This window comes from Photinus pyralis, unplaced genomic scaffold (genome assembly GCF_008802855.1).
Source record: "Photinus pyralis isolate 1611_PpyrPB1 unplaced genomic scaffold, Ppyr1.3 Ppyr1.4_LG9, whole genome shotgun sequence".
NCBI classification, from domain to species: Eukaryota; Metazoa; Arthropoda; class Insecta; order Coleoptera; family Lampyridae; genus Photinus; species Photinus pyralis.
In genome coordinates this window covers 7,878,913-7,898,443 of record NW_022170878.1, presented here as the reverse complement: position 1 = coordinate 7,898,443, position 19,531 = coordinate 7,878,913, and the positions used below count along the sequence as shown (strand labels likewise).

Below are 19,531 nucleotides of genomic sequence, written 5' to 3'. Positions count from 1 at the left end.
ACTGCTTCATTCACGGAGAAAATTGTTAGTAACATACAACAAGTCAGTACATACATTAAACGAATCAGCAATTTCCACATATTAAAATAAAATGAAAACTTACATGAATGTAACTTCAAGGACAAGACCAAGTAATCAACATCAATAAACATAAATTAAGCAAACATTACACCAAAAATGTAAACAATTACAAACAATAGCATAACGGTATCACACATATGATTGCATTGCGGTTAAACCAAGTAAATTTCAAAAACAAATATTGAAACACACAAAAAATATAAAATGCGGCAAACAAAACACAAATACGATATAAAGAAATGCAAAAATTACTACCTGCATTAAATAACACAAAATAACAACAAACATTTATGGAGCGAAACGTTCACGACCGCCATTCAAGACAAGATGCCCAACGTAACTCCCGTTCGTGCTTTCTAGGTAGCGCAGGCAGCTTTTTTTCCACCTAGAAATTGCATGGTTGCCAACTCTCAAAAATGTATGTATCGTCGTAAGCTGTATATACAGGGTGGAACCTTTCAGGTTTTTGTGCGAAATTTCAAAAACCGTTATTGAAATGGCATATTTAACAATTTCAAATCGGCAGTCTTATTCATATATCACGATTTAGAAATAACGTGTTGAAAATTTTAATGTTCAAAAATTATCGGTTTGATATTATTAAATAATCTTTAATATCACCTTCACGCTTTGTAATAATTTTCAATTTCAAGTTGAAATAAAAAATTCAATTCTCTATTTCAAACTCGTAACTTTGGAACGCACAATTTAATTTTTAATATCAACTCTGTGATATTGGTAATTCGATTTACTTATGTCATGACATATAAAAATTGTGGCGCCATCTATCGAGTGATGTCAAAAGTGAGGAGCGAACCTCAACCCAACTAATCACGTTTGATGTAATTACCGCGAAAATCTACTTTCAAGTGCTTATTTTATTACCCATATCGTTCATAAATACATTGTGCGAATAATATTGTCAAAAAAATGTACAATTACCTACGCGAAATGGAGATTTTAAATTCTGTTCCGATTATTAAACTTACTGTCGCTAGAGGGCAGGTCAATTTGCTATATGTGATTTAAAAATATCGCCTTGATATTTTTAATTCTATTGCACAAATTACTAATCCCTACTTGAAATTTTTAAATACTTTGCATTGTACACGATATGAAGCTTAGAAATATAATTCGTGAATTGTATATGTCAATAGGATATTAAAAATTTTTTAACTATAACAACCTTTGTGTTAATTACAATTGTCAATATGGAAACTACTTCTTCCATTGTCGCAAAAATTTCAATCCCCTCTAACGTTTTATTTGAAACTGCATACCTATTAATTGATTTTAATGAAAATTTCAGGTACGTTTTAAAATGTTCAGAATGCAAAACTATAACTTCTGTTACTGAAAAATCGGTTGATGAGTTTTAAAAACATATTTTCGTTATTGAAAATTAAGAAATGAAATAGAAAATTATTCTATGGTTGAAAATAGCTTTTATTTTTAAATATCCGATAAAAATTTTTGATATCAAAAACAGTTTGTAAACATTCAGCAATAAATTCTTCATTGTGAAGGAATAAATTAATAGGGATGGATATTACTTGAAACAAGAAATTGAAAATTATCGTTATGTTGTGGATTGAACATCCAACTAAAGGAATCAATGAAATTTATTAATATTTCAACTCTAAATAATAATAGTTTTGAAATAAAAAATTGTTTTAAAATACAAAGTCGATATCATGAAATACGTTTGAATTAACAAACTTAACACCATAATTGAAGAATTACAATTATAAATTTCAAATAGCGAACTTCGCAAAGTATTTAAAAATTCCAAGTAGAAATTAGTAATTTGTGCAATAGAATTAAAAATATCAAGTCGCACATACTGGTAAATGAATTAAAAATATCAAGGCGATATTTTTAAATCACATATAGCAAATTGACCTGCCCTCTAGCGACAGTAAGTTTAATAATCGGAACAGAATTTAAAATCTCCATTTCGCGTAGGTAATTGTACATTTTTTTTTTGACAATATTATTCGCACAATGTATTTATGAACGATATGGGTAATAAAATAAGCACTTGAAAGTAGATTTTCGCGGTAATTACATCAAACGTGATTAGTTGGGTTTAGGTTCGCTCCTCACTTTTGACATCACTCGATAGATGGCGCCACAATTTTTTATATGTCATGACATATAAGTAAATCGAATTACCAATATCACAGAGTTGATATTAAAAATTAAATTGTGCGTTCCAAAGTTACGAGTTTGAAATAGAGAATTGAATTTTTTATTTCAACTTGAAATTGAAAATTATTACAAAGCGTGAAGGTGATATTAAAGATTATTTAATAATATCAAATCGATAATTTTTGAACATTAAAATTTTCAACACGTTATTTCTAAATCGTGATATATGAATAAGACTGCCGATTTGAAATTGTTAAATATGCCATTTCAATAACGGTTTTTGAAATTTCGCACAAAAACCGTTATTTGAAATTGTAAAAGAGGAAATTATTGCGAGTTGTTATTGGAAGATATGCAATTATTAATTTCAACTAGGCAATTGTTGTTAACACAAAGTAAATTTCTATAAATTTTAGTACCATTGCGTCAATTATAGTTAATTTTTTTAGTCCGGGTGTTCAGTTATTAAAAGATACAACGGTGTTCCATATACGGGCTTTCAATATTTATTATGATTTATGGTTTACTTAATAAATATACATTTTAGAGCAAAACTTCTGCATATCGACCCAAAACTCTAATCAGAATTCCAAATTTTGCTTCAAAACTGTGCTGAAATATTATTCGTACAAAAAGGGTACGAAAACTCAAAAATTTCATAATCATTATTGTGTTTTAATGTCAGATAATAAACATTCTTATAAAAAAAATGTAATTAATGCTCTATACGGAACAACTCATACCTAGACTCATACCTTACGTTCTGAATTCCATAATCTCGAATTGGGTAACGCAAGATAGTTGATCCGTAACGGAGATGAGCATATACACTGTGTCCAAGATAAGGATGTCTATCATGGGGATTTCCGAAATCATTCAAACCATAGAAGGTATGAAGATAGTCTAATTAAGGAAAAGTTGCGCAATTAACATCTGTGCTAGCCTCAGAAAATTTCATCTAAAACACTATTAATAAAGTGGCTTTTAAAACTTTAAGAAATGTGTTATTCAACGCCATATTCGAAAAACTTTCAGAACTCCTGCGGGATAATCAGGAACTGTAATCATATCTATGAATATTTTACTTGGTATTTGGAATATGGTTGATCCTCCTCCTCCGTTGCTAAAGGTGTAGGCTTTATAATCAGTGTGGCGCTGTCTAAACTCCTTTCCAACTCTTCAGGAGAAAATTCAGTATTCAGTAGGTATCAAAAATAAATAGTACCATAGAGGAAATACAATTAGTAGCTATCTGTTTTTACAAGTTGCTATACAATTTTTATGACTTTTTATGACCAATATTTTGTTCTTGAAATACTAAAAAACATCTTTCTTTTTTTGTTCTTATCACTAAATCTCATTACAGAACGGTTTATAAGGAACTCCGGTTGGAACTTCAACATTTCACCAGAAAAATGTACCTATTTTGAGTTCCAAAAGTAACTTCTATTGTTACTAATAAAAGTACCTCATACACCCTCAACGGTAAGATGAAAAACCGGCGTTTAATCTTTTAATTGTAAGGTTTAGAGCCAATAAATTTATTAGGAAGATAAGTAGCCGAGCTATTGTATCAACATCATGGAATGTATCCAGAATGGACACGTGATTGGGGCGTAAAAAGACTTGACATTTGCATTACGCAAAATAAAGTTTTAAAACTAAAAAGATGAACATGGTAATTCAGATACAAAAGAATTCTCTAAAGCTTTCTTATTATAGCGTATTAACTAAATCCCTACTAGTTTTCCTGTTATATATTGCCTATCAAAACAATTTTAGGCATTTACATTTAAGTGCAGTTTACGTTAGGTATGTCATGTTGTTTAGGATTTCTCTCGCGATTTTCGGCTCCCAAACTCTAAGCAGAACTAGAAAATTTCACCAAAAAATAGGACAAAATACCTACTTCCTCTGGTAGCTCTTGGAAGTTGGAGTTGACAAATATATAACTATTTTTTCTTGTAAAGATTAAGATCTTCGTCTGTTTTGGACAACGCCTCAATCGTTCTAAAACTGTTCGTATCAAGATTTGTTATCATTTTATTCTTATAACTTATAACTATAGGTCTTCTAGTATAAAACCATTCGCAGGTAGCCGCCCACTGCAAAACTTATGTCTTTTCCTTTGCTCAGTGGTAGAGCGTTGGGCTTATACAGGCGGAGGTCGGGTGTTCGAACCTGGTCCGAGGTAAGAATTTCCTTAGATCAGTTTCGAGTATTCTGCCGGCTACTCCGAATTAGGTTTTCCTGCAGTTTGTAAGGTCGGGAACATATAAATAATAAGAAAACTATGCAAAATTTTTGCTTTTGAAACTGAGGAATACGAAAAAAATCCGTATGTAGAGACGTATAGTTCACGTAGAATTTAAGTTCTGTGTAAAATATGGGGTGTCCCTTCAATGGCACTAAAGTTTTTTGTGATAAAGATTTGCAACTATCTTTAAAATAGGAAAATGACTATTTTAAGAACTTTTTCGGTAGTTTTGTTCTGAGCAGAGTGCAGGATCGCAGGCATATACCGGGATGGTGACTTGAACAACGCACCATAGGAAATTCAATAGTAATTTCTTCATTTCTGATTATTGGCTTCCCTAATTATTTTAGAGATAAAGTCTATTTAGGGTTTTTGTAGAGAAAAAAATTAGGAATACATGCATACTATGGCTTTTAATTTTTTGAACTTTAAAACCAAGAAATTGGATAACTAAAAACTGGCGCTTTTAAGCAAATCAGTGGTGCCATGGTAGTTTTGCGATCAAACAAAGCTCACTGATGGCGCTAATGGGAAATGCAGGCGCTTTTGTTTGATTTCATAATTCCATGGCATTACAGACTTTATAAACGCGTCAGTTTTTAATTTTTAAATTTTTACTGTTTCTGAATTTATAAAATAGAAAACAATAGTATCTACAGATTCGCAATTTTTTTCTCTACAAGAAACCTAAATAGACTTTATTTCTAAAATAATTACGGGAGCCAATAATCGGAAATTAAAAAATTACTATTGAAGTTCCTATGGTGCGTTCGTCAAGTCACCACCCCGTATAATAAGATTGAGCTATGTACCTATAAGTAAAAAGTGATTTCATATTTGGCAATTCTTTTTGTATTAATTTTTGGGGGAGCTAATTTAATGATTAAGTAATAAGACTGTAGGATTAGTGATGATATTCAGAAGAAGTTCACCTTTGGCACAAAGAGAACCGCCCTGGAACCGCCTAAAGAAGACCCTCCTCAAAAAACTCGTTCTAAGGTTTTGTTTGAACTTTGTGGGAGGCATCCAGATCCATAACTCGAAATAAAATTGTCAAGTTCAGATGAGCCTACAGCTATTAAATTGTTCGCACATTGTAAATTAAATAACACACGAATGAATTTTTTTTGCGTTCGTTCATCACGTCTTCAGAAAAATTCTGTATTATTGTTTCACTAATAATGAGTAGGTACCTAAATTACATTCTGTATTCTGCGAATTTCCCACAACGTGACTACCTAGTACCTATGCTAGTACATAGCATATCTAGATGATTTTGCCACGTGTAGAACTATAAATTATTAATTGCTTACTTCTAAACGTTCATATATTCGGGGGAAAAACATAAAATACATGCGCCAAAAATACGAATTTGTGGCCAGTGAACTTTTACTAAGTACTTATATGAAAGCGTATGCGATTTAAGTAGGTACCTAACATTTGAAATATTAAGGTAGGTTATTTAAACGAGGTCTGTAGAATGTGATGACTCAGTTGACGTACTCGAGAATGTAATAACAAAGGAGCATTATTGTCGCCTGTCGGGATGTTTGCATGGATTCTCTTTATTTTTCTTACAAATAAAAATGAGATAAAAGTAGGTATAATATTCCTTCTGTAAATTCGCTTTGCAAAACGCGCCATCTATTCTAGTGTAGCGCCAAGTGGCAATTTATTGTTAAGAGTTTGTAACATCGGTTACTTTTAAAATTCACGACTTCTGCGCCCCCTTTTCAGATTGTCGCGTCCAGTACTAAAAAATCTCGATGTCCAAATCGGTTACCTTTTTTTTCCGTAAGGTTGTTTCACTATTCTATTCTTGCACTATGGCAATATTAAACCACGCGTTTCTGGCATGTATGGTCAGCAGCATACACCTAGGGAAGATAATGTAAAGGCTCACCGTATACGAATAGGGCACACTAAACTTACGCATCAACATCTGCTTAAAGGTGAAGCTGCTCCTCGCTGTAATCAGTGTCAGGTGGTATTGAATATAAAACACGTAATACAAAATTGTCCAAAATACCAACTACAACGCCTTACACATAAATTAGAAATGGCGTACGTGGATAACTTGTGCAACCTTGTGAATATGAAAAGGGCACTTGAATTACTGAAAGATGTCGGTATATACCAAGAAGTGTGACCTGAAAATGCGAGGTAGTAGAAGCAGTTGTGTGGTACAAACTGGTGTATAAAGGGGATATGACCTTAGATGTTAAACCCTATCAAAAAAAAAATGAACTCTTCTCTAGGTCTTAATTTGGGCTAAATTAAACACAAAACTATAGCGCTCAGGGCCAGCAAACTTTGAAAACGTTTCTGGACGGTTTTGCTTAATTAGGATGGCAAAAGCTCTAGGTACAACACGTCTGAACTAAATAGCTAACGCCTAACAGACCACAATGAGAATGTATTTCGTCTGGTAACTCGAATACAGAAAATGTCGGTAAAAGTGGCTGTGGTTGATTTAAAAATGGCAAATTTCATTTGAGATTAATAACAATTCGGATATTTGCGAGAACTTACTGACGTGCAGCTTAATATCACATCCTATTGATATTTCGAAAGCTAAATGAAGTGAAAAAGTTTAGCAGTGATGTAGGTCCTTCTTAAGCAGCTTATAACAACCGTCGGCTAGCTCTTCATCTTTTCCAAGTACTCAACAGATTGACATAATCAGCTTAGGATCGCGACTCATTCTGTTACCTTAATCTGTTTATCCTATAACCATCGAGTCTTGGTAAAAGTAAAAGGCTATTTTGGAAGGACAACATAGAAAAATATTATGTTCATTTTGGGCTTCCTGTTTTGTAAATAAATATTTAGAAATTTTTTTGCCGATGGCCTCTGCACGAAGAACGTTCTTTGTCGCTCGCGCTCCTTTAATTAAGAGATTCTATATACGGGTTGCCGTCTTCTCTCCTTTCTTATAATACATGGCATTTCCGCCTTTTCATAAATAATTCTTTATTTTGTAAACGTCTACGCGTTCCTTAATCCTTTTAGATATACTTAAAGCGACCGACACCGACAGATCCCCAATAAAGAATATATATGGTATCTACATAACGTGTATAACCAGCAGGTATCAAAGGGAAGCGACGGTCTACAGTTACACCTGGGCCTCTCTCTTACAACTTAATTTTTTTACTTTTGATGCCGCGGAAATTTTAACGCCAGATTATCGCGCGAGTTCGCACGACGTAAACAATTGCATTTTCTTCTCAGACTGTTATTGTCCAATTGTTAAGCATTTGAATGCGTCTCACAGTCTAATGTTAATATTGGTGAAATCGATGTCGTAATAAATTATAGGTTGGAGGAACGGTGTTTCCGACAATTGCGAGCTGCGTATTGTACGCAATGACGCGGCAATAAAGTACAACAATGGCGACCGCTCGAAATTAGCATAACTGACAATATTATTACACGGCAGAGTGCCATCAAAAAGGTGCGAGAATAATGCCGAAAGTGGCGTAGGTTTGTAATTACGACGGAGCCGATGTTCCCCGTGTTTTGGGCACAATCATTATCTTGAATGATATTGGTTAGTTTACATCCTCTTCATAATCTACACTAATTTCTATGTTGTCGAGCACAAAAGGCAATTGTGTGAGATCGCGCGAATTTTCGCCTTGTAATACGAAACCTTTCAAGGCGCGCACACATTTTAAGACGCGCCGATAATGCGTGCGTTAATTTTTTTTTAAAGAAAAGGACACGTCAACAACTCCATAAATAAATAAATAAATAAATAATGAATTAGCGTGACAGCAAATAGTAGCTTAAGTACTGTCACTCAAGAGTGTTTGGAAATAATAAGCCGGAAGGCACCCTTGTTTGAATCTGCGTGCGTTCCTAATTGCAAAACAACAATCGGGACTCGAGTGCGAATAATTTGTACACAAACAAAACTCTCCTCCTTTTTTTTTGAAGTTTGCTAATGCAAACTGGATTGTACAGCTTTGTTTGTTTCATGATTTTGTAGTGCTAGTGCTTTTTTGCGTGTAGAGGAACGATTGCTAGTTCAGAAAACTGTAAATGAAGATTAGCGATTAAAATCACATTTTTCCTAAAAATAAAATTTTTAATTTTTTGGGAAGAGTGCTTTGGAAAAACAAAATGTTCTTTTATTGTGAACAAAAGTTTGAGTTTTGACAGCTTGATCCATCTGTCTGGTTGCAGCGTTGGCAGGGAACTAGTGTTGAGAAAATTCGATTTTCATCTTACTTTCGTTTTGCATGAAAATACATAATAATTCAAATTAGAACAAAATACATAAGAATAAATAATATTTTCGCAATAAAACTAGCACAAACGTAAATGACACTATTTGAAATAGGTAAGTCAACCTTTTGTTAAAAACAAAAAAAAAATTGTTTTTGCAAAGCACACTTCTCAGAAAATAAAAATTGTAATTTTAGGATAAATGTGGTACTGAACCACCATGTGTGATATATCGTTGTAAAAAGAAAAAAAAGACGTATTCTCAAAATGTCAAATTCCAAAACGGCGCCCATAAGAAAAATTAAAAGTTACCACGTGTTTCTCCGTCACCTTAAAAGTTATTAAAAACGGGATGCCATATTCAAAATCTCCATTAAAAAGTGTCTGAATAATGTGTTAATTAGAAATGTCTAGTACAGGGTTTAGTAGGTAGTTTACAATGAAAAAACTAAAAACGAAAATAAGAAATTGTTTTTAAAAAATTATTTTTTTTAGCAATTCAAAAACCAGCCGATTTAAATAAAATTTGGTAGGCTTATTTGACATAATAAAGGCCTTCTTTTGGTGGGGGGAATAAAATAAATGAAAGCAAATTGTTTTTAAACAACGTTTACATCCTGTAGGTAGAAAACGAAGCAATGCTAGGATACGATTATATTAAAAAAAATTCTTATTTTTGGCTGGTAAAATTTTTGCACTCAATTTTGAATCACCCTGTATAAAAATGTGCGCAAACTTAAACGTAAAACGTTTCGTCTTAGTAAGATAGGCGGAAATTAATTACAATAGATATTAAGAGAGACTCAGTAAAAGAACACATATATACAGATTAAAATGTATGCAAGATCAAATGGCGCGTATCAGACTACTAAGGAGTAGTGGTACGAAAAACCACGTGGGATTTGGAAAGTCAAGTGGGTAGGTAAGTAGGTACTAAAGGTGGTTGGACCCATTGATCGCCTTTTACGATCTCCAGGGCGAGAGTGGGCCTATTCTATCCCCGAACCCACACGGGATCTTATTATTATTATTAGTGTATTGCCGAAACCAACCGACCGATTTGGTGGAAATTTGAAAAAAATACATTCAACAAATCCAAGATTGTGAAAATAGAACAACTAACACGACTTTGTTATTGGGAGGCTTTACATTCATTAAGTTCATTAATAAACATGAGCAACGTACGGCGAGGTGGGACAATTAGAAGGCTTTGGGCCCGAGACGATAGAAAGAAAAGATTGAACGTTGGCAGAGTTGTTTTGGAAACGTTGAGTGACGGAATATCTTCCAAAAGTTGTAAAACGCAAGAAGTGTTTGCAAATTTAGGCAATACCGCCGACGCGGTAGACTACCATTTTGTTTACTTGTCTCAAAACAATAAAATGGCAGCTTTGTAGAAATGAGTGCACAAAAAATGTTGCTGCCTCCTGGACTTAATGGCACTATCGTCAGACATACAGGGTGGTGACTTGCGTAATGCATCATAGGAATTTCAATGTAAAATTCATAACATGCGATTATTGGCTCCCCAAATTATTCTAGAGCAAAAATTTATTAAGGTTTTTTGTAGAAAAAAATTTTTTACGTCAATCAACCGTATTAGTTTTCAATTTTTTGCAGAATAAAGACGGAAAATTGGAAAAATAAAACCCGCATCCTTTTCAATAATCTGTGATGCCATGGAATTTTCTAAAACAAAAAGATATCCAGTTATCAATTAGCAGCAGTTCGAAATGGATTTTATGATCGATTTGGTTACTGTCTTGCAGTTAATGGTGACTTATTCGAACATTTATTGTAAATTGTTATATTAGGAAACCGTTTTTAGTAATTTGGTCTTTCTTTATGTTGAATTCGCTGTTCTAAATATAATACTTTTTGATAGAATTTCATTTGTTTTATAGCAGACATTCCATGGCATGACGGATATTGGTGTAGTTTTTGTATTATAAAATTCCATGGCATCACAGATTATTGAAAAAGATGGGGGTTTCATTTGTCCAATTTTCCGCCTTTATTATGCAAAAAATTGAAAACTAATACGGTTCATTGACGTAAAAAAATGTTTTCTACAAAAAACCTTAATACATTTTTGCTCTAAAATAATTTGGGGAGCCAATAATCGCATGTTATGAATTTTTCATTGAAATCCCTATGATGCGTTACGCAAGTCACCACCCTGTATACTTAAATTATTTTCTCTAGAAATAAATTCTATTGAAGAAATAAGAGAGTTACAACAAGCGACAATTCGTTCTCTGAAGAATAAAACTGTTCAAGCAAGATGAAAAGAAGTGGTAGAAAAGTTATTAAATCAAAGAGATTTCAGTAGTAAAGAGCTAAAGCCATTTTTATCACTTTTTATTCGTGATAAGGTAGGGAATGTGTAGGAACTCGATATAGGACATGCACACCTGCATAGTCACCTTCCTCAGTTTAAAACATATTCGATTTTTTTAAAAATAATTGAATCAGAATTTTGTTAATAAAAATTTACGAAAGAACTTCAACTGAATTTATTACTCATCTTTCTCTCTAAAACACAGTTAGTGGTTTCTACATAATATTTTCATAAGTTTAAATTGTTTATGTTCAATTTAACGTAATAGCAAAGAGTAACTAATAATCTTTGGTAATAGGTAATTTCTTTTCCTCGTCACCAGCATGTAATATATGTAGAAAAATTATAAAATCATTCACTTATTCAATACCTAGCTATAATGATTGGAAAAAGTTGCCAAATTACTCGATCGTTTTGAACTTTACGCTAAGCTTTCCGTTTTGAAGGATATTGGATGTGAAACAGGGCGCGAAATGAAATACTGGTACCTCTCTTCATAAAACTGGGAAAAGAACCAGATGCTTAATAATATATGCCGAAAGCCGAATAAACTGCTTGTGATCCATTCTAATTTCATTGCATGACATGAATTATTAACGATCACCTAGCGGTTTCTGTCCGTCTGCCCGTTAGCACGATATCACTAAAACGAATTGGAAATGTAGCCCAATAAATAAGGAAGGTTTGTGATATTTCCGTTAGTTATAAACCGAATTGCATGGAATTCAATATGGGCATAGCTCTAGCCATATACTACGTAATGTCAAAAATTCAGTCTAATCGAATCAACATTAACAGTGCCCTTTTCGCATCTCGACCATTATTATGAAAGTATTTAAATGTATTTTTTTTTTTTAATTTAATTAATTAATTAAGGCTATTCGGGATCTAGCCCATGGGCCTTATTATCTGATTGGTTTGAATGTTTATTTTATCGCGAATAAGATGGGATTTCAGGAATATGAGTAAACAGGGGCACAAAATTTCACATTGTGGTGTCCCTCACAATGACTTCTTTCAAGACACAAAACACAGACTCAGACCTCGGTTGCATAGGAGGGCAAACAATGGATGGTCACAAACGGACGCGAAGTATATATTTTTAAATTCTTAATTTACTATTCTTTAAAAAGTTCAGTAAGCTTCTACATATTGGCTCTTTATCAAGTGCCAGGAGGGAGATTAATTCTATGGGAAAAGACACGCCATGCGATTGTAATTCATTTAGTAATGTTTTCGTAGCTATAGTGTTATTGGGACATGCAAAAAATATGTGGTTCAAATCTCCAATTTCGTATCCACATGAACATTGCGACGTAGGTTTTAAATTAATTTTATGCAAATGAGCTGGGTAGCTCCCATGCCCAAACTTCAATCTAGCTATCTCGGTACATTCCCAACGATTTAATGCAGAATTTTTTTCATACCATGGCCTGGAGTAAACCGTGGGGTGTATTTTAGCATATTGTGTACTTTTAGTTTTATAATAGTTTTTCCACAACATATTCCACGATTCATTTAGAATTTTTCTCTTTAAAAAAGGTACCACATCTGTATAGCGGAATTTATTACTGTATTTAAATGTAATTTTATACATATAGTTTCTATTTGTGACACTGATTACTTATTTTGGAATAGCGATAAGATAAAGTAGAAAATAGATCCCAAATTAGCACTAGAGATAATTTGGTCACGCTGTTGGTGAATCCATATCTTGTTTTTATGGCGGATTGCCAATTGAATTAATGGCTTATTTACCTTACTTCCAGATAAAATGAAGATACCAAGTCAATCATTTTATTGCGCACTTAAGCCCGTTTTACATGCTGAAAGTTACTTAATAAAAGTTGAAAGTGAAGTAAGGATCATGGCTGGGCAAATAAAAACTTATTTGAATAGCGAAAACATTTTACCATCTTTACAGTCGGGATTTAGGGCAAATCATAGTTGCACGACAGCTCTCTTACAAGTTACAGATTCAATTTTTTCCGCTATTGATAGTAAAAATATCTTAGTTCTCGTTTTGTTGGATTACTCCAGAGCCTTTGACAGAATTAATCACGATATACTTTTCGCAATTCTAAATTATAGTGGTTTTGGTAGTTCAGCAGCTAAATTTATCTCAAGTTACATTAGCAATAGATCTCAACGTGTAGTTTTTAATAAATGTGTGTCCAAATCTATAGCAGTACGTACAGGTGTCCCTCAAGGATCAGTGTTAGGACCCCTATTATATATTTTATAGACTTCAAATTTTCATAAATGTCTAAAGCACTGTACATATCACATGTATGCTGATGATACGCAACTCTTATATAAAACATCTGATGCATGCCTAGATATGGACACCGTGAATATGCATCTCAGCGTTGATTTATCTAACATTCTGCAAACCTCTGAAAAGCATGGACTACAGCTCAATTGTAGAAAATCAGCTGTTATGTTATTCGGTAGATCGTTAATTGTTGACAAGTACAAGCATGCATTAATGGTTAGGTTAAAAGATACGGTATTACCAATCGTTGATGAGTATAAAAACCTTGGTTTAATGTTAGACTCTAAGCTACGCTTCAAAAGACACATTGATCTAGTTGTAAACAAAGCATTTATTAATCTTAAGATTATATTTAATAGTAGGTTCATTATCAATCGTAACATTAAGATAATGTTATGTGAAGCATTGGTACTGTCGCAATTTAACTACTGTGACTGTGTGTATGGTCCATGTATTGACCAAAGAGATTCCTTGAGAATTCAAAAGATGCAGAACTCTTGCCTTCGCCTAATATTTGGAATACGTAAATACGACCGAGTGACACATAAGCTAACGAACTTGAATTGGCTAAACATGAGTAATAGGAGATTGTTGCATTCCGCTTGTTTGTTCCATAACATATACTGCAAACCAGAACACCTACATATTTATTTGAAAAAGTAATCTTTAGGAGCTCCGTTCACGATTTAAATATTAGAGATAAGCTTTCAATAACGATACCCCACCACAAAACGACACTTTTTAAACGTTCCTTCAGTTATAATATAGCCAACCTCTACAATGAATTGCCAACTGATTTAAAACAATTATCTTCTTATGCATTCAAAAAGAAATTGTACCTCATACTCCTTGAAAGACAGAAACATGCTTAGCAACACCATTCTTTCTTTACTTTTTTATAAATTTTTGTACTTTAGCTGTAGATAGCAGTCTGCGCTTTTGCTTTTCACTCTTAGTTATAGTTATCTCTTTCTCTCTCTCATTACCGGGTCTTTAATAACAGCTGTTCTTGTCACTGTAATTAATACATATTGTTGAAGGGTTGAGTGGTAGAGCAGACGGGGTTATCTTGGTAGCTCCAGTCTGAACTCCGCCCTATTGAGTTATTCTTTTTTTTTTATAAATGGGTTAAAATATTGTCTTACTTAATTAAAACTCAATAAATGTCATTATTATTATTATTATAAGTAACTTTCCGGAAATTTCTGAAGTCCCAGATGTGCTTTATATCTCCTTCCATAGTATAAGTTTTACATGCTGCAAATGTATTTCACTTTCACCAAATACCAATTTTTAAAAAATGGGTGAGAAGGACGCCTTTCATAACTTACATAATTAGTTAACTTCAGCACCGACAACAAGAAAATTTTTCGCTCAGTAATCTTCCTTTACCTTCGCCAACACGAATGACCACAAAACATAACATTAATTTTCAATCTCCATTCTTTAGAGTTGGCCTTACCACAGTTCTTTACGCATATCTGTGACCATACCTTACAATTCCAGTTGAAAGTGAAATAACCAAAACTTTGAAAACATGTAAAACGCGCTTTAGGTAACAATGCAATCTAATCTAATTGTCCTACTCACCAACAGGTATAAATAGACACGGCCTGCGTCCTATTATCTGTATTTATTTTTTGTTGATATACCCACAATAAACGTGATGTCCTTTAATATTTTGTTAGCGACCGTTACACTATTCTTATGGAGCTTTTCTTCATCAGAGGGTAAGTCCGTTTGGTTTTAGGCAGTTCATTGGAAATTTTCATTTACTCGTAGCCCTAACATGTAGAAATTGCGATGACAGTTCAGCTGCTTGTCGAAGTGGAAGTGTTACTAACGAAAAACCCTGTACGACGAATGGAAGGTATGAAATGTTCTGCGTCTCCTTGGAAAAGCCAAACCGTAAGTAACCCGGATGATATGTTCATAATACTCTTTAAAATTATTTAGGTGTCATTTTAAGAGGGTGTGGTGCTAAACATGGGTCGAGTACGGTGTGCCAGCAGTTAATACAAAAGAATTCATCATACACAAATTGCAAAGAATGTTCATCACCAAATATGTGTAATTCATTCAATCACGGAAGCTAGAAGTATTCATACTTATTGTGATGTGATTAGCATTTCTGTATTTTGAGCTAATATCAGCTAAATAAACGTGGTTTTGAGAATTGTTTATTGATTTACTTAGTTAATACATTGAGAAGGGGCAATCTCATTCGTACATAGCATTGAATGAGTTACTTATTCAATATGTTAATCGGTGTTGGCACTTGGCAATGTTTTGATCCAGCAGCTGGCCAAAAAATTAATATCCAATGATAAATGTAAGGGTTTGAGAACATCTATAAGATGCGACAGAGTCGAACCAATGCTTTACACAAATTCAATAAAAAAAACGCAAAGAAAGCGACTCAACATTAGTGACGACCGTGACAGGACGCCAGACTAAAGATCGCGTGTCGAAAACTCATCCTTTGATCCCGAGATGAACATTATCGCAAGATGGAATTGCTCGATAAGCACTAGACTGAACTTCAGAGGTTGACGCAAAAACAAAAGAATGCTCTTCAAATCAAGGCGACTTGACAAATGCTCCAGCAAAAGTTTGAGGCATTCAAGAAATTAGAAGAGTTACTGGGCAACCTGATTCCATCGTCGGTACAAGAAATAACGAGCACCCCGATTCATTAGCGTTTATCCAACTTTATAGTATTTCTACTTCATATACAGGGTGTAGCATCTAAGATCTCTCGGATCATAATCAATTCACTAAATGTCATATTTTTTAAACAGTTCAAATGGCACCCCCCTAAACAAATTACACCTCTGGGTAGGCAACACTATAAATGTTCCACTTATATAAACAAAACCACACATTACATAAAACAATTTCAGAGAAAAACCAAGTCGAAACGCCAATTTGTAAAGAAAACGTTCTTTTCTGAACCCAAGTGTGCCAAGATGAAACAAAAGATGATCAATTCTCACAATTAACAGTACAGTATTGGCAGTGTATGCCTGTTTTTTAACCAGCGTTGCGAAAATATTTCAAACTCAAGCAGAACTGGTTGATATGGTGTTTACTCTTGGAGAGTGCCACCGGAACTGTTGGTTGGCGTCACAAGAGTACGGTGGGAGACACCCTGGCAGAACACATCCAGATCCACACGCGTTTCAACTACTGGGAGTACTAATTTCACGCACACTAATATGACGATTGTCAACAGCTGCCCCGAGAACTCTACTTGTTCATTTTACACTCTCAGTAGCTGTAAATCTTTCACTTTTTGAAACACGCGTGGATCTGAATGTGTTCTGCCAGGATATCTGCCAGCATGCACTCGTGACTCCAGCAAACAATTCCGGTAACAGTCTCTAAGAATAAACACTATATCAACCATTTCTGCTTGAGTTTGGAACATTTTTTCAACGTTGATTAAAAAACAATTGCCGACACTTTACTGTTAATTGTGACAATTGAACCTCTTTTGGTTCATCATGGCCCACTTGGATTAAGAAAATAAGGTTTTTTACAAATTGGCGTTTCGACTTGGTTTTTCTCTGAAATTTTCTTATGGAATGTGTGGTTTTCTTTGTATCAATGGAAAATTTGTAGTTTTGGCTACCAAGAGGTATAATTTGTTTAAGGGGGTGGCATTTGAAATTTTTAAAAAGTATGACGTTTGGCGAAAGTCAATCAAAAATTTAATTTTTGTGATAATGTACCTACAAAAAATTATGTGACAGTGCCTCAATTCAAAAATTAACCGCCTGCGCGATTTAGTTTCTCTAAAAAAAATTCCGAAAAACTATCAAGTTTTGACGAAAAAAGGTCGTTGAAGTTAGGGGTATAACACGTTACATAAAAAATAATTTTTCTTAAAAATCGAATTATCTTTAAAACTACTAGCTTTTCGGATATTAACCATATAATAAAAAAGACGTACTATTACACGTATAATTCAAACATGCATTCAAATACAGGGGGTTCTATTTAAAAAAAATGTACCATTTTGGTGCACCCTGCATAATTCCAAATATTTTAAAATGTGGAGAATATTCAACCATATCATAATACAAAAGCACTCTATCAAAAAATCTTATCTTCAAGGCATTAAGTTAATCCGCGCAAACGTCCACTCACCCTGTACACGTTAAATATATGTACTTTTAAGAGGCACACTCTGTGTACTTTAAATATTTGAAAGTATTGTGAGTGTAGGTACTTAAATTTGATTTCTCGTTCTTTGCATAATCACACTGTGCACATTTTAAATCGTGTTTTTTTTAAATATTTCAATAGTTATTCCGTTATTCTACTGTTGGGGTCGGAGACGAATCCAACAAATCAAAAATCATGGAAATCAGTCTAGCCGTTCTTGAGTTCTAAGTGGTAAACATGATACATAAAAATTTTAAAATTGACCGGGGGGGGGGGTAAATGTGAACCCCTCAACTGTATCCCTATGTGATTGCGACAAAGCAAAGTTTAGAAAGAAAAACTACCTTCGAAATCCACTACAAAAAGGAAAACGCTCTCGATGTACAGTGTACAGACAGACGGACAGATTGACAGGCCAAAGACAGTTGATGTTACCACGTTACATGTAAATTATATTACATGGTTTTGTTTATTACAACTAATTAATTAAAAATTTGTAACAGTCTTAAAGTAGATTAATTTATAACAGTAATTATTCCTTATCACTTACAATTTATGTAAACTCAAACGCATCGAAGTGGGAACTGAACTGAATAATAATACGATTTGCTTATATAGCAAAACCCCCTCTTTCTCGATAGTTATCGAACGCTTCCGGACACTTCCGAGCTCATCATTTATAATCGGTCTCTACTAACATCTACACACATAAGAATAAGTATAGTAAGTTTAAAGTTAGCAGCAGAATAGAAATCAATATAGGTATGGTATTGGAAGTCAATGGTAAAAACGCCAAAAGCTATTAAACCCTAAGCGCGAAATATTAAACAATGAAACAAAATTTAAATCTCTTCCACACATTTGTTTTTCAAGGTTATAGAAGTAGGTACACATAGCCCTAGACACACACCGGGAATTTTCTCGCTGAAAATAACGTATATGTGTAATCTTAGTGTACAAATGATTAATATCATAGTGGCACACTTTAAATCCAGAGAGCGTCGGACAAAACCCTGGTAGAATCCAAAACAATTCGTGCTTTTTCGATCAGACTTCTCAATCAAAAGTTATAGACTAGAAACCAATTTCGAAAGAAAATTCAAAGGGCCGTAACTTTTGAACTAGTAGCCCAATCTTGGAACTGTTTGAAATTATGGATTCTACAGGCCACATTCTATAAGAAAATTTTTTTCCGGGTCGATCTGAGATAATTTTTTTTCGTGCCAAAAAAAAGGCATAGTATAACCTTCCTTTTTTACCAAAAATCGACTACACTTTCTATTACAAAAGTATCGGTCAGTCGAATTTCGAACACTTGTCACACCAGTAGTCGTGGCACGATTACTTTCAAAAAGAGCTCTTTTTGACAATTGCAAGATATTGTGTAATTACCAGCACTTTTGCAACCATTTTAATGAAACAAACAAAAAATTGATCCTTCGAGCCGGATTTGAACCAGCGACCTATGGATTACCATCAGAAATTGCATCTACCTACAGTCCACCGCTCTACCAACTGAGCTATCGAAGGTGATAATGACAACGTCAATCAGTGATAATCACAACAGTGAAATGAACAAAGATAAGGAAATGTAAAAAAATACTCCTTCGAGCCGGATTTGAACCAGCGACCTATGGATTACCGTCTGAAATTGCATCTACAGTCCACCGCTCTACCAACTGAGCTATCGAAGGTGATAATGACAACGTCAATCAGTGATAATCACAACAGTGAAATGAACAAAGATAAGGAAATGTAAAAAAATACTCCTTCGAGCCGGATTTGAACCAGCGACCTATGGATTACCGTCTGAAATTGCATCTACAGTCCACCGCTCTACCAACTGAGCTATCGAAGGTGATAATGACAACGTCAATCAGTGATAATCACAACAGTGAAATGAACAAAGATAAGGAAATGTAAAAAAATACTCCTTCGAGCCGGATTTGAACCAGCGACCTATGGATTACCGTCTGAAATTGCATCTACAGTCCACCGCTCTACCAACTGAGCTATCGAAGGT

The 19,531-nt window shown here is 33.9% G+C and overlaps 1 protein-coding gene, 1 long non-coding RNA gene and 4 other non-coding genes across 9 annotated transcripts in view; 1 reads left to right on the top strand and 5 right to left on the bottom strand.

Annotated features, from left to right (window-relative positions):
• Positions 1 to 19,531, bottom strand: part of LOC116180612 (sex peptide receptor-like) — a 561,029-nt gene that overhangs the window by 538,972 nt on the left and 2,526 nt on the right. The gene's annotated exons all lie outside the window — the stretch shown is intronic.
• On the top strand, positions 14,942 to 15,514 carry LOC116180635. Its single transcript, XR_004147151.1, has 3 exons — positions 14,942 to 15,068; positions 15,121 to 15,246; positions 15,295 to 15,514. It is a non-coding gene; the product is annotated as an uncharacterized LOC116180635 (long non-coding RNA).
• On the bottom strand, positions 18,944 to 19,038 carry Trnay-gua. Its single transcript has 2 exons — positions 19,002 to 19,038; positions 18,944 to 18,979 (listed from the first exon to the last, which is right to left on the bottom strand). It is a non-coding gene; the product is annotated as a tRNA-Tyr (tRNA).
• Positions 19,112 to 19,202, bottom strand: Trnay-gua. The gene is given in 2 exon segments: positions 19,112 to 19,147; positions 19,166 to 19,202. It is a non-coding gene; the product is annotated as a tRNA-Tyr (tRNA).
• On the bottom strand, positions 19,276 to 19,366 carry Trnay-gua. Its single transcript is given in 2 exon segments — positions 19,276 to 19,311; positions 19,330 to 19,366. It is a non-coding gene; the product is annotated as a tRNA-Tyr (tRNA).
• On the bottom strand, positions 19,440 to 19,530 carry Trnay-gua. Its single transcript is given in 2 exon segments — positions 19,440 to 19,475; positions 19,494 to 19,530. It is a non-coding gene; the product is annotated as a tRNA-Tyr (tRNA).